This window comes from Ictidomys tridecemlineatus, chromosome 13 (assembly GCF_052094955.1).
Source record: "Ictidomys tridecemlineatus isolate mIctTri1 chromosome 13, mIctTri1.hap1, whole genome shotgun sequence".
Lineage (NCBI taxonomy): Eukaryota > Metazoa > Chordata > Mammalia > Rodentia > Sciuridae > Ictidomys > Ictidomys tridecemlineatus.
In genome coordinates, this window is record NC_135489.1 from 52,974,640 (window position 1) to 52,990,153 (window position 15,514).

At 34.8% G+C, this 15,514-nt stretch overlaps 1 protein-coding gene across 1 annotated transcript in view; it reads right to left on the reverse strand.

Moving 5' to 3' along the window:
- Window positions 1-15,514, reverse strand: part of Zbtb14 (zinc finger and BTB domain containing 14) — a 123,414-nt gene that overhangs the window by 64,559 nt on the left and 43,341 nt on the right. The window lies entirely within an intron of this gene.

A 15,514-nucleotide genomic window follows, 5' to 3' on the forward strand; every position in this document is an offset into this window, starting at 1 on the left:
AATGGAGTATAACTTCTCATCCTTCTGGTTGTACATGATGTAGAATCACACAGATCACATCATCATATAAAAGTATAAGATTTTTTATGATGACTCCTTTCTTTTTTTTAAAGAGAGAGAGAGAGAGAGAGAGAGAGAGAGAGAGAGAGAGAGAGAGAATTTTAATATTTATTGTTTAGTTTTCGGTGGACACAACATCTTTGTTTGTATGTGTTGCTGAGGATGGAACCCGGGCCGCACACATGCCAGGCGAGCGCGCTACTGCTTGAGCCACATCCCTAGTCCCTATGATGACTCCTTTCATTCCTTGTTTTTGAACTGTCAAGTATGAAATTATTTCCATTTCTTTCCTTGCTCTTGATGCCCTTGCCTAGTCTCGAGGTTAAATTGGTAATTCAGAATCAGTTCTTTCTCTCTTACATTCACAACCAAAATACTAGAATTTTCTATAACTTTCAGCCTTCATTTCCTCATTTCTCCTCGTATTATTTCATCACTCTGACTTTGTCCTAATTCTTCCACCAAAGGCCTATCACAGAGGTTATCCTTCTCTGATTGTTCCTTCTCAAGCTCATTTCAGGCTCCTCCTCCTCTACAAGTCCTTAAAGGTCATAAACCTGAGGGCTCTTCCGAGATTCTTGTTTTCATTTAATGTGCTTCCTCCAGACAATCCCATTCAGGGCCACAGATTCCATTGCTGTGTATTTTGAGGGAGTCATCTGAACCAGAACAGTGCTCTTAAAGGAAGGGTGCTACTGACAAGTGTACCTGTCTGCTCAGGGCCAACTTGGACATATGGTCACCTTATCTCTACGCTAACAAGTTCCTAATGTATTGTTTTCCCAGTGAAGACTCCTTCTCTGAGCTGCAGTCTCATAAACCTAATAGTCTGTGCTCACTATGTGCACTTGGACTCATCAACTCACTCATTTAATAATACTGAGAAGTTACAATGGATCCAGCACTATTCTGAGAAATAACGGTAAAACAATGAACAAAACAGAAAATACTCCTACCCTCATAGAGCTCACATTCTGATTGACAGAAGAACAACCAAAACATAAATGCATAAAAAACAGATATTTTTCAGCATGATGAATGCTATACAGAAAAACAAAGTGGGGGGAAAGGGAATAGGAACTATGGGGAAGAAGTTTGAAATTTTAAATAGTGTGATTAGGTTGAGCATCATTGAAAAGGTGACATTTGAGAAAAGACCCAAAAAGGAAATAAAGTGGATGTCTGAGCAGAGGGAAAGAAAAGTGGGAAGTCCTTTTATTGGCAATGTGGGTGGCATCTCCAGGGAACAGTGACAAGCCCACTGGAGGTGATGCTGGAGGACTGGGAGGAAAAGGAAATCAAATGGAGCCTGAGCAGAAGGTCTGGAAATGGTGTGGAAGTCACGGGGGTCTTGATATATGCAGGGTAAGTCAAGTGATAAGAATGAAAATCTGATGGAGGTGGTCCTGGAGAGAATTAGAAGAGATTAATTAGAGAAAATAAAGATAAAAACCTCTTTTGAGATGTCTGAGATCGGCATATTACAATGACACAGCCACATCCAAGTTTATAGAGTACAATTCACAATAGCTATGAAGCCAACCTAGGTGCCTTTCAACAGATGAGTGGATAAAGAAAATATGGCATGTATTCACAATGGCGTATTACTCAGCTGTAAAAAAAATAAAATAAAATTGTGGCATTTTCTAGTAAATGGGTGGAACTGGACACTATCATGCTAAGTGAAGTAAGCCAAACCCCAAAAGTCAAAGGTTAAATGTTTTCTCTGCTATATGGAAGCTAATTCAAAATAAAGAAGAGAAAAAAGAAAGAAAATAATCCATGGAGTAGAGAAAGGGTATTGAGGGGAAGGGAAGAGGGACAGGAAGAAGGCAGTACAGTGGAATGATCTAAATTTCCTATGTATATATATGAATATACCATAGTGAATGTCACCATTAAGTATTTACACAAGACACTAATTTTAAAAAACTATAAATAAATAGCAGAAAGATAAAGTGTAGAGAGAAAGGGAACAAGAGGAGGGAGGATGAGGGAGAAGTTAAGTACTAGGGACTGAATTAGAGCAAATTCTACTTCATGCTCATATAATTATGTCAAAATGAATCCTGATGTTATGGATGACTAAAAAGAGCCAATAAAATATTTTTTAAAAAAATACTCTTTTGAGGAGTTTTGCTGTTAGAGGAAGGAAGGATACCAGGCACTGAACAGGCATTAGTCAGAGAGAAAAATGAGGTCAAGAGAAGATCTTGGTAGAAGAGAAGAGTGATAATGGAAAGAAAAGAGAATTTTCTGAACATTTCCTGTCCTGCAGTAGTTCCATCCTAAAAGGAAATGAAACCACAAGTGAAGAGGTCAGCCTTTGCTCAGAGAGAGATGGTTCAACTATAATAACAGGAGAAGAGGTCAAACAAAGGAACACAGATACTGGTAGGTGGGTGGACGTGGTGGTGGGAGTTCTCTTCTGATTGCTTCAGTCTCTTGGTAGAATGGAATGCAAGCTCACTGTCTTGGAGGGAGAGCTGGGGAGGAAAGTTTGAGGTGTGTTCAGCACAAAACAATCACACTTGAGAGTGAATATTAATGAAAGCCCACGTGAGATCCAGGAGGCATTATGTTCACCCTGGATGTAGGTGGTCGTATAAATTGAGCTTCTTCAGCATGGTCTTCTATTTTTCTCCAAAAAAAGATAGCATGTGAGAATCAAGGAGCAAAGAGCTGGATTTAAGTAGGGTTGTGGTTTTTCCAGGAAGAGAGAATGAGGCTACAGGTCAGGGGAGTTAATCATGATGGGAAGGAGTGACTAGAATGATGTAATGGAAAAAATAATTGATTTAATGAAGAGGGCAACGAAGGCAGGAGAGGGTGAGAAGCAGTGGAATCGGGGAGGGACCAGTGGATTCCAGGTGCAGGCCAGCAAAGTCATATTTTTTGCAGTGGGTCTCAGAGCAAGTGAGCTGGAAACTTAAGAACTGATAGGAAGATGGTGTTTGCAATTGGGATTTATTGATGTTGACTAAGTCAACATTTCCAAGATGATACTATGATTCTCTTTCAGTGTACCCTCCCCCAGTAAATGAAGCCAACAAGCTTTTCCTTTACCTCATCACTGCCTCTGTGCATTTGACCCATTATACAACTCCCAAAGCGATCTACTTCTCTCTTCTCACCTATTACTCTTCTAATCCAAGCTACCAGCAGCGTTTGGTCGGGGGAGTGGGGGGCAATTGTAATAACCTTTTAAACTGGTCTCCCCAGATCTATTCTGACCCCAAGCAGTCCTCATTATTGCCAATGTGACATTTTTGAAATAAATAATTAATCATGTCACCATTCATTAAAGCTTCAATGGCTTGCTATTACTCTTCAGATGAAGACCCAAACTCATGGCATGGTTTACAGGCACCTGCATTACCTTCCCCCCACCCTGCTTCTCCAGCCTTCTCTTGTACTGTTCCCCTCTCATGCCCTGCCATCTAAGACACACTGATCTGTTTCTGATCTTTAAGCATGTCACACTCCCTCTGACAACTATGTCTATTGCCTTTGTAAAAATCACCCATCTCCACCCTCCTTTCCACCTGCTTGATGCCTTCATATCCTTCAGATCTCAACCTAAGTGTCTATTCCATAAGCATCACTACTCTGATGCTACAGGTATAGGTTGGGATCTCTTGTCATAATCTCTCTCAGTATGCAGTACTTGGGTCATGAGCTCTAGAATAACAGTCATTACATCTGTTTTCATTCATCATTGGGGCCCTAGTGCCTTGGACAACCCTGGAATATAATTAATTGTCATAAATATTTTTCATTAGTAAATGATGCTATTATTTGCATGTAATATGTCTAATGCTTTTTTTTTCCTGAAAAGTATCTTGCTACATCTTAAGCTAACCACCCTCATTGATTTTATCTCATGTTCTAAGGTGGCTTTTACTCAATTTACCAAAAATTTAGTATGCACCATGTGCCACAGAGAGGTAATTCAGAAACAAATAGGTACAATCTCCATCCTCAATTTGTATATAATCCAATACGACAAACAGATATATGCACACACAAAAAAAACTATAATTAGTTCATCCAGTGTTTTTTGAATGCTTATTAAGTGCCAAGATTTCTAAGTCGTGGACACATAGCCCTGGATAATTATCTTGTGAAATATATAATCTGGTGACCAGGCATCTGCTCATTGGGTGGAATTCTGGGACCAGAATTTTAAGGTCTTTGATACTTTATTACAGTTTTTATTTCTTTCTAAGTTTACTGAAGCTACCTTTAGTTAGACATTACACAAATACAAGATTGGCAACATGAAGGATGGATTCTAATGTTCACCATCAATAGTGACATTTGAGAATGTTCCAGAGTCCCGCAGAAATGTCAAGGTCCAGTAAGAATAAAATGTAAAGGATAAACCTAAGGGAAAAGATTGAATGTGGTCACTAAAATGAAGGAAATCTTTAAGATGAAAAGGTTTTTAATTTGAAAGTAAAATCTACTAAGCAAAGTTCTTGCAATGTGTCCATATCCACATATTAAGTAGTTTCCATGATTGTAAAACATTTGCTGCTGTTTTCTGTTATTATATAAGATTAAAGTCTCATTTCTTGTTAGTGTGAAATGATTTGCATATAGATTAATATATATACTATAAAAAATTTGAAAATAAAGGTGAATTATGGAAGATATAGTCCCATCAAAACCATTCCATCTCACTTCTGAACACATAGCCAGATAGCGTGCGCCAACTCCTTGCAGTTAGGTGAGGCAACGTGACTGATTGTATGATAGTAAAAGGAACATGAGTGGAAATCGTGAGCATCACTTCCAGTCTTGATCAATTAAAATATCCCCCAGTCTATCTTCTATTCCTTCCCTATCAGCTAAATATCCAGCTCAGAGTGATGAAGGAAGAGCTCTGTCAGCCTGGGTTGGGTCCCTGAAAGCAGCACTCATATCTCCATTGTTTAGACTTCACGTTAGTAGGAAGAAAAAAACCCTGTGTCATATTGAGCCACCAACACTTGGGGATTTATCCAGCATCCAGGTTTAACTTAACTGCAGGGATGATGCCATTAGCCAAGAAGGAGATTCAGAGAAGAAGCTGATGCAGACAGAGGTAAAGGCAAGAGTTCAGAGTAGGCCATTTTTGTTTAAGATTCTTTTGACACATCCAAATAGTGATCCAGAATCAGTAGAGAGCTAGACACAAAGATCTGAAAGTTTGGGGAAGGCAAGTAATAAAGGACCTGGTCCTGATGGATAGAATATAAGAAGATACAGAGCAAGAGCACATGAAGCTGTGGGATAAGAAATATTAACATATAAAAGAAGGCAGACAGAAAGAAGAGCCAGAAGATTAAAAAAAAGACTTTCTCAAAAAAAATTTCCCATCAGTATTATGTACAACAAACTATAAAAGTTGGTCTTAGAAGTCTGTGTTTCTAAGTACTACTTACTCATGTAAAAGTGATCATTCAGTAAGACATAGTACTGCCACCCCCTGCTATTAAAACTTGAATTCAATGAATTCTTTAATGCTTTGCTTTCCAAACAGAAAGCTCTAAAATTTAATAAAATCATCCTTACCACCTAAAATACCAAAATTCATCTAAAATATTGAGTGATATTTTGAAACCTACAGTGATTTCTGATGAATTCTCTGACAACATTTTATGATTTCTTTGGTAAAGTCATTTACCAAATATTTATCCAGCATCCAGGTTTAACTTAACTGCATGTCATCAACCTACTTTTTATCCCATCTGAAATGCTTTTCATACACATGATTCACTTGATGCCCCTAATAAATCCATAAGATTGGTGAATAGAGTTGAGGGCTCCAGACATGCTGACAAACTATCAAAAGTGGCCATTACCTTAGAATAGAACCCACATCAAAACAAAGTACATTCCAGGAGGCAGGAGAGCTGATAGTCAAGGATATCTGCAAGAAAATACATACTGATTTAAAAGTGCTACTTCAATACCAGAGGTTATCTATTCATCAAATTCATAATTCACAAGTCTTTCTTTTGTTTTCTTTCTTTCTTTCTTTTCTTTTTTTTTGGGGGGGGTGGGAAGCAGGATTTAACCCAGGATCACTTAAACAGTGAGCCACATTGCCAACTCTTTATGTTTGTTTGTTTTTAGACAGGGTCTCCTTAAGTCCTTAGGGCCTCACTGAGTTGCTCAGTTTAGTCTCAAACTTGGAATCCTCCTGTATCAGACTCCTGAGTCACTGGGATTCCAGGCATGGGCCACTGCACCCAGCTCATGTGTCATTTTAATGTGACATGAAGCTTCCTTACTCAGAATTTGAGTCACTATAAATGATCCCCCAGAGTGAGCAAGAGATAAAGGGAATATCTTGGACAACATTTATTTAATAATTTTTCCATCCTTTGTCACAACAGCTTTGGTAGTTTCAAATATATTCTGATTAATGCCTTACAGATAGGGCCAAGACTATACCTTCACATGCCTAAAGAAAATAACTATTTTGAAATCTTGCTGTTCTGAATTTTTTTTAAAAGAATCATCAGTCAAATCAAAACTGACATTTAGATGAGTTCTCACAAATGTCCATTTCTGTTTAGGTCATCTCTTTTTATAATATCTTCAAATATTATTCTAAAATGATCAAATTTCTACATGTTTAATTTTGTGAGTCAATTTGGCAAGACTGTTGGTGACCAGTTATTTGGCCAAACACTGTTGTATGTGCTACTGCAGAGGAATTTTTTTAAACGTGATTAACATTTACAATTAAATGACTTTAAGCAAAGCAGATTACTCTCCATAACAAAAGTTAGCCTTGTCAAAGATTTCAAGAGCAAAACTTGAGTCTTCCTAAAGAAAGAGCTCTGCTGTTTGACTGCAAACATAGAAATTCTGAGTTTTTAGCTTCCACCTAAGGTCTGCAACATCAGCTCTTATATATACTCATCCCATTGTCACTGTTTCTCTAGAGAACCTAATACATTCCTCTTTTATTTCAAAATCTTCCGTCAAGAGTAAAATTTATGGATATGTTTCTATTGGATATTATCTTTCAAATATTTTCTACCAAAAATGTTATAACTTGTAAGAAGCAGGCACATGACTTTTGTTCTTCTTGTGGATCTGCCACCTTCTCCTGGTGTTTTCAAAGGCTTATGAGAAAATATATGGAATGATAGTACACATTTGCCTTGGACAGGGAGAAGGTACATGTACTAAAGCATGTTAAATGTATTACAATAGACGTATACAGTCAAACCCTATGTGATGTAGGGAAAACAGTACTCAGAGTGTGATGCATAACAGGAAGTGCCTGTTACAAATAAAGAGAGAACTTAATATCTAACTCCACATATTATATTTGTCTGCTTGGGTTGCCATAATATAATACTATAGACTAGGTGGCTTGAACAACAGAAATTTCTTTTCTCATAGTTCTGGAAGCCTGAAGTCCCAGCAAGATGCCATCAGGTTTGGTTCCGATGAGACCTATCTTCCTGGCTTGCAGAGAGCTGCCTTTTCACTGTGTCCTCAGGTGGCCTTTCCTTGTGTGCATTCATACACATAGCGCAACAGAACTCTGCTGTCCCTTCCTCTTCTAATCAGGACATCAGCTCTCTCATATTAAGGTCCTACCCTTATGACCTCATTTAACCTTAATGATTTCCCTAATGAATTTGCCTTCAAATATTGCTACATTAGGGATTTGGAAAGAAGAGGGAACAACGTAATCCACAACTAACATTAAGGAAGTAGATGGACAAGAGCAAATAACCCAAAGCAGAATAAAGGGGAGGAAGATTGGAGCAGAGATAAATTAAATACAGAGAAAAGGAAAATATAGAATCAATGAAATCAAATGTTTATTCTTAGGAAAAATCAACAAGAGTAACAAGCTTTAGTTAGACTGAGAGAGAAATAAAAAGAAGCACAAATAATTACAATCAAAAATAAAAAGGGAGACATAAGTGTGGATCTTAAAAAAATCAAAAGAATTATAAAAGAATACTATGAATAATTACACCAACAAATTAGATTAGGTTAAATGGACAAATTCCTAGAAGCATGCAAATGACCAAAGCTGACTCAAGAATAAATAGAAAATATGAATGGACCTACAAGTAAATAGAGCAAGTCAGTGTTTTAAAGAGTAGAACACAACCTTCCCCCAAAAGAAAAATTCAGGATCAGAAGTCTTCACTAGCAAATTCTACCAAACATTATAAGAATTAACACAAGTCCTCTCAAATTCTTCCCAAAAATAGAAAGAGGCTTACACTTCTTACCTTATTCCATGAGAAATAAATAAATAGACAAAGATAACACAAGACTGTAGGTCAATGTCTTTTATGTATACAGATGTAAAAAAAAACTCTTGATGAAATATTAATAAACGGAATCCAGCAGCATATTAAAAGAATTATATATCATGAGCAGTGGGATTTATCCCAGGAATACAAGGGCAGTTCATATAATACATCACATGAATAGAATGAAGTGGAGAATAATCACAAGATCAACTCAACTGATGCAGAAATCCAACATTTTAATGATTGTTTTAAAAAACCTTCAATAAAGTAGGAATAGGAAAACATTTCCTCAAGCTGATAAAAAGCATATACTAAAAACCCCACAGTTATCATGATATTTAGTAATGGAACACTAATATTTTACCCAAAGATCAGAAATAAAACATGCTATTGCTGTTATTCTATATAACATTGTACTAGAAGATGTAGCCAGAGCAATTAGGCAAGAAAAAGAAATAAAAGGCGTACAAACTAAAAATAAAGAAGTAATTTGTATTTGCACATGGCATATTGAAAATCTCAAAGAATCCACATATACCAAAAAACCTATCATAGTTAATTAGCAAAGTTAGGTCGACTGGGAAAGTCAGTTATACTTCTATATACTAGCAATTAACAATCTGAAAAGGAAATTAAGGAAAAAATCTTTTATAATAATATTCAAAACAATCAAATTCATAAGAATAAGTTTAAACAAGATTATAGCCACTGAAAACTATAAAACAATGCTGAAAGAAATTAAAAATCTTTATAAATGGAAGCCATCCTATGCTCTGGATTAGAAGACTTAATATTGTTAAGATGACTCTTCAAAGTGACCTATAGATACAATGCAATCCCTATCAAAATTCCAACAGCTTTTTAAAGCAGAAACAGAAAAGTTAATCCTGAAGTTTATGTTGAGTTCCAAATGTCCCAAAATAGCCAATGTAATATTTAAAAAGAAGAAATTACTTTGTGATTTCAAAAGTTATAGTAGTAAAAATAGTGTGTTACCAGCATGCAAATTGAAGATCAACAGAATAAGATTGAAAGTCTGGAAATAAAACCATATATCTATGACCAGTTGATCTTGACAAATGTGTCAAGATGACTCAATGGGAAATAACATACTCTTCAACAAATGATAAGGCAACTGAATATTTACATGAAAAAATATATACCACATACAAAACTTAAAATAGATCAACAATATAAATACAAGAACTAAAACAATAGAAGTCTTAGAAGAAAATACAAGAGTAAAGGTTTAGGATGTTGGATTTGACTATGGATCCTTAGCTATAACTCTGAAAGCATAAGCAACAAAAATATTGGTCTTCATCAAAATTTAAAACTTCTGTGCAAAAGGCATTATCAATAAAATGAAGAGACAACATACAAAATAAGAGAAAATATTTTTCAAATTATATATCTGATAAGAGTCTAGAATTGAGAATATAAAAAGAACTGTTATGGTTTAGATCTGAAATGTCCCCTAAAAGTTCAGGTATTGAAGACTTTGTCCCTAGGCAACAATGTTCACAGGTGGATCCTCTGAAAGTTGATTGGACCATGAGGGCTCTGACCTCATCAATGGATTAATTGAGTGATAAATTCATAATTTAATGTACTATTAAGACATGGTGGAAACTTAGGAGGTAGGGCCTAGTTGGAGGGTGTGAGTCCTTGAGGGCATGATCTTAAAGGCTATATGTTGTCCCCAAACCCATCCTCCCTCTGTCCCTCTCTATCCCTCCCTTTCTATCTCTTTCTCCTTAAAAGCTTCCATTAAGGGAACAATTTTGTGCCACCACCCTCTTTAGCCATGATATACACCACAGGTCCAGAAACAATGGAGATAACTGACAACAGACTGAACCCTCTGAAATTGTGACCCAAAATAAATCTTTCCTCCTTTAATGTGCTTTTCTCAGGTATTTTGTGATGACAACAGAAAATTAACTAACACAATCTCTAATAAGTCAACAACAAAAAGACAATTCAATAAAAAATTGGCAAAGAATCTGAATAGGGAATCTCTCCAAAGAAGATGTATAAATTGCCAGAAAGCACATACATGAAAAGATATCTAACATAATTTGTCATTAGAGGAATGTAAATCAAACTCATAGTGATGTAACATGTCACCCACTTGAAAGACTATAGTTTGTTTGTTTTGACCTTAATGAAAAATAACAAGTGTTGGGGAAGATGTGGAGAAATTAAAACACTTGTACATTGCTGGTAGAATGTAGAGTGGTTCACCTACTATGAAAAATAATTTGATGGTTTTTCAAACAATAAATGCAAACTTACCACAAAACTAAGCAATTTCACTCTTTTTAATCCATAAAGAATTAAAAATACTCAAAAAAGTATATGTATGCATATGTTCATAGCAGCATTATTTACAAAAGCTACAAGACATAAACTGCCTAAATATCCATCAATTAAAGAATGGATAAACTAATTATGGTATGTATTTATAATATAACATTATATACCCATCAAAAAAATGAAGTACAGATACATGCCATAAAATGTGAACCTTGTACCTCACTCAAAGGAAGTCAGATATAAAAGATTACATACTATATGTTTCCATTAACACAAAATATATTAGAAAAAGAAAATCCATATATACATAACACAAACTAGTGGCCACTGGGGGAAAGAGGAGGGAGAAAGGTGTGAAAATCCATAATTGGTAGGTTTATTTGGATATAATAAAAATGCACAAATTTCAAATGTCATAAATACCACAGAATTATTCACTTTAAGATGATGAATCTTATGTAAATGTCACCACAATTTTTTTAAACTATGCACCAAAAAACAGAGTTCTTTAATACAATAACCTTGTGTAGATTATTAGATTCCACGAGAATTATCTAAATTCTAAATTCCTGCTTAACATATTGAGCAGCATTATTATATATCAGACACTATGTTAAAAGTTTTATACATTTCCTATTTATCATAAACTATGTTAAAAGTTTTATATCCATTTATCCTTTAAATTTAATACAGTCATGTGCTTCAGAATGATGTTTAGATGGATGATGTACTGCATATATGATGATATATACCATATAAGATGATATCACCTAACAATGCATTTCTCAGAATGTATCCCAGTTGTTAAGCAACATGAAAACTATAACATTCATCACTGCCTTCAACTTAGGGAACAAAAGTCAAGTATAAAGAAGGTAAATTGCTCAAAGCCACACAGACAAGGGAATAGAACTCAGATGATCATTTAGCTATTAATTGAATTTCAATTTAGAAACATAACTAAAGAAACATTAATCCAAAAAGTTTATTGAGTGCCTGTAAAATTTTCGTATCAGTGTATTATAGGCAACACAGATACAAAAATTTTGAAACATATATGGATAAAAATTTTTAATAGGTGTGTGCCTTAAATTGTATTTAAATATGCTACATACCACAATTACAAAATCAAAGAATTACTCCAGACAGGGGTAAAGTAGGTAAGTAAGTTTAAAATATAAAATTAATTTAAAGAAGAAAATTAAAAATAATAATAGCTGACATTTATTGAACAGTGCTAGGCAGTGCTCTAAGGACTTTAAATATATTAATACCTTTACTCATTTATTGAACCAAATTTTAATGTAATGCTTGCATGTTAAAAATTATGAAGGTGCTATTCATATGACTGAAGTGTGGAAAACACTGGTATAATTGAAAAAAAAATAGCTTTTGAAACCACCTCAAATTTAATTCTGGGTTCTTCCACTTAACAACCGTGACTTGGGCCAAGAAACTAAGGATGGTAACTGTTATGGCTTATATCTCCCATATTAGAGGAAGGTTTAGATTTAAAAATCCATTTATATAGGTACTCATGATACACACAAAAATAAGGCATTATGAGAGCCATCAGAAACAGTAAACAATAGATACAGACTTCAAAGTATTTAAAATTACCAGATATACCATATAAAATAACTAAATGTGAAATGCTTAACACAATGGAAAATATAATTAAAAAAATGCATCAGAAAAAAATATTATTGAAATTGGCAGACTTTTTTAAAAAATGACTAAATATACTTTTAAAAATGAAAATTAAAATATTGAAAATTAAGAATCTGATTGATGGGTTAAACAGAAATTGAAAAGAAAATTAGTGAGATGAATGACAGCTCAAAGAATTTACCCAAAAGCAGCAGAGAAAGAGAAAAGTTTCTGGTAATTATGCAAAATGAAGAGGAAAAAAAGGCTGTGAAAAGAAGATCTGACATACTGTTAATGTGAGTCCCAACAGGAGAGAATGAAGAGGAGCAATGTTCGTTTAATAGCTGGGAAATCTCAGAAGGAACGTCGTGAGTTCACAAATACAGAAAGCACAGATATATTAAGCAAACTAGAAAGAAATCTTTCCCACTTTGCTGTGAAACCCCAGCCCTGAAGTCAAAGATATTTTAGACAAAGCCAAGAGAGTAAGATAATTAGGCTTATAGGGATTCAGCAAGCTGATTTGAAAGAGCATGTAAAGAGCAAAGACTCAAGTATAGCCAAGGCATTCCTGAAGGAGACAAACAAAACAGAAGAGGGCCCACCCTACCAGTTACAAACACTTATTGTAAAACTCCATAAATTAAGACTGTTAGGTATTTGTGGAAATATAGGCAAATAGGGAAAAATAGAAAGCCCAGAATTATATATGCTCATACCTAAAAACCTGACAGTATGAGAAAGATGGCATAGCAAATCAGGAGCGAATTAATAAATATTGTTGGAAAAAATCACCAATCATAAGGATAAAATAATTAGGTCCCTCTTTCACAAAATAGAATTCCAAATACAGCAAAGACCTAAAATCAAAAGGCAAAACTTTAAAACTTTGAAAAAAGTGAGGAATATTTTTCTGACTTTGGGACTAACTGGGAGAGTTTTTGTTTGTTTGTTTAAACATTTAAAAGTGCTGAGCACAAATAAGATGGATAAATATAGCTAAGACACAGAAATTAAGAAGGAAGCTCACAATTTTAGGAAACATACATTCAATCTATGTGTCCCTAAACAAAATTTCTTGTTCAGGTTATATAAAGAACTATTGCAAACTGATAAAAACAACAAAGACCTGCCCAAAACAGGTAAAATGCATGAACAAGTCTGACATACACACACACACACACACACACACACAAAAAGAAACATGAAAAGTTTATAACCACACTAGTAATGAAGAAAATGAACTGAAAATAACCAATTAAATACTATTTTACTCCTACCTCATTGGCAAATTGAAGAGTTCTGAAAATACCAGGTATTGATAGAAGTATACAACCTTTTTAGAAAACAATGTAGCATTATCTTATAAAGTTTAATATTCATAGATTTTCTAATCTATCAATTTCCACTCCAAAATATATTCCCTATGGAAATTCTTAATATGCACACCAGGAGACACTCACAGAACAATCATAACATTGTTTATAACAGCCAAATGCTGGAGATGATCCAAATGTCTATTATCAAGAAAATAAGCACAGAAACTAAATTATACTCACAGTGGAATCTTTTTAAAAAAATATTTTTAGTTGTAGATGGACACAATACCTTTATTTAAATTATTTATTATTATGTGGTGCCTAGGATCTAACCCACGGCTTCACATATGCCCTCACAGTGGTATCTTACTCAAAGAAAGAAAGAAAGAAAGGAAGGAAGGAAGGAAGGAAGGAAGGAAGGAAGGAAGGAAGGGAGGGAGGGAGGGAGGGGAGAGAGAGAGAAAGAAAGGAAGGAAGGAAGGAAGGAAGGAGAGAGAGGAAGAAAGGAAAGAAGGAAGGAAGGAAGGAAGTGAGTGAGTCAGTTGGTCTGGGTATGGTGGCCCACAACTGTAATCCCAGCGGCTAGGGAGGCGGAGGCAGGAGGATCACGAATTCAAAGCCATTCTCAGCAACTTAGCAAGGCCTCAAGCAATTCAGTGAGACTCTGTCTCAAATAAAATATTAAAAAGGGCTAGAAATATTGCTCAATGGTTAAATGCCCCTGGGTTCAATCCCTAGCACAGGAAAAAAAAAAAGGAAACAAACTAATGTTACATGACACAACTTCATGGAATCTTGGAAACATACTCTTGAATTAATGCAGCAAGTTGCAAGAGAAGTCTAAAATAATTTTACTATTTTTAAAGCTCAGAAATAAGCTATACTAATGTATTATATATTCTCATATATACATACACACAAACTATACTTTTTAAAAAACATATGTAGATATATATACAAAATTATACTTTTTTAAAAGCCAGAAATGATAATGATTAACACAAAGTTCAGGTTAGTGGTTAACTTTACAGGATGATGGAGAGTAACATAAGTTCAACAATCAAGGTGTTAATATGAGTCATACATTCAGGAGTGTTTGCTTTATTATTGTGCTTCATAACTTGAAAACATACATTATATCTTTATTGAGCATCTATCATATATTTGGCAACATCTTTTTAGTTGTAGTTGGACACAATACCTTTATTTTATTTATTTATTTTTATGTGGTGCTGAGGATCAAACCCAGGGCCTTGCTACATATGTACTAGGCAAGCTCTCTACCGCTGGGCCACAACCCAGCCTGCAACATTGGTTTTTAAAAAACAATTTTACAATACATAATTAGTACAAAGGATTTTTTTTTTTAGTTGTAGATGGATTCAATATTTTTATGTGGTGTTCAGAATGGAACCCAGTGCCTCACATGTGCTAGGCAAGCGCTCTGCCACTGAGCCACAACCCTGGCCCCATGTGCCAAAGAATTTATGTGACCATTATTAGTGGCGAGCACACTCTGAGTATTCTAAGTATGATTTCCAAATTTATATGTAGGTTCATAATTACATATTTCATACTGAGGACAAAGTAAAAGTTCATTTTGGCTTTTAAATTTCAAATAACATTTTAATACTACCTATAGTCCAGATAAGTTCTATAAATTATACTGATACAGTGAATGGTCTTCCTTTATTAAAAAAAAGAATTGAATACAAATGACAAGTTATCCTTTCCCTCAGCAAAGAGAATAATTTCTAGCTATTAAAGAATAGACAAACACTAAAAGGTCTTCAGAGTAAGCCTGAGATCTGAAATGCAATCTTATTAAATTCTTCACGCATCTTTCCAGATTTTCAAGATCCCCTTTAGGACTGACTCTTAAAG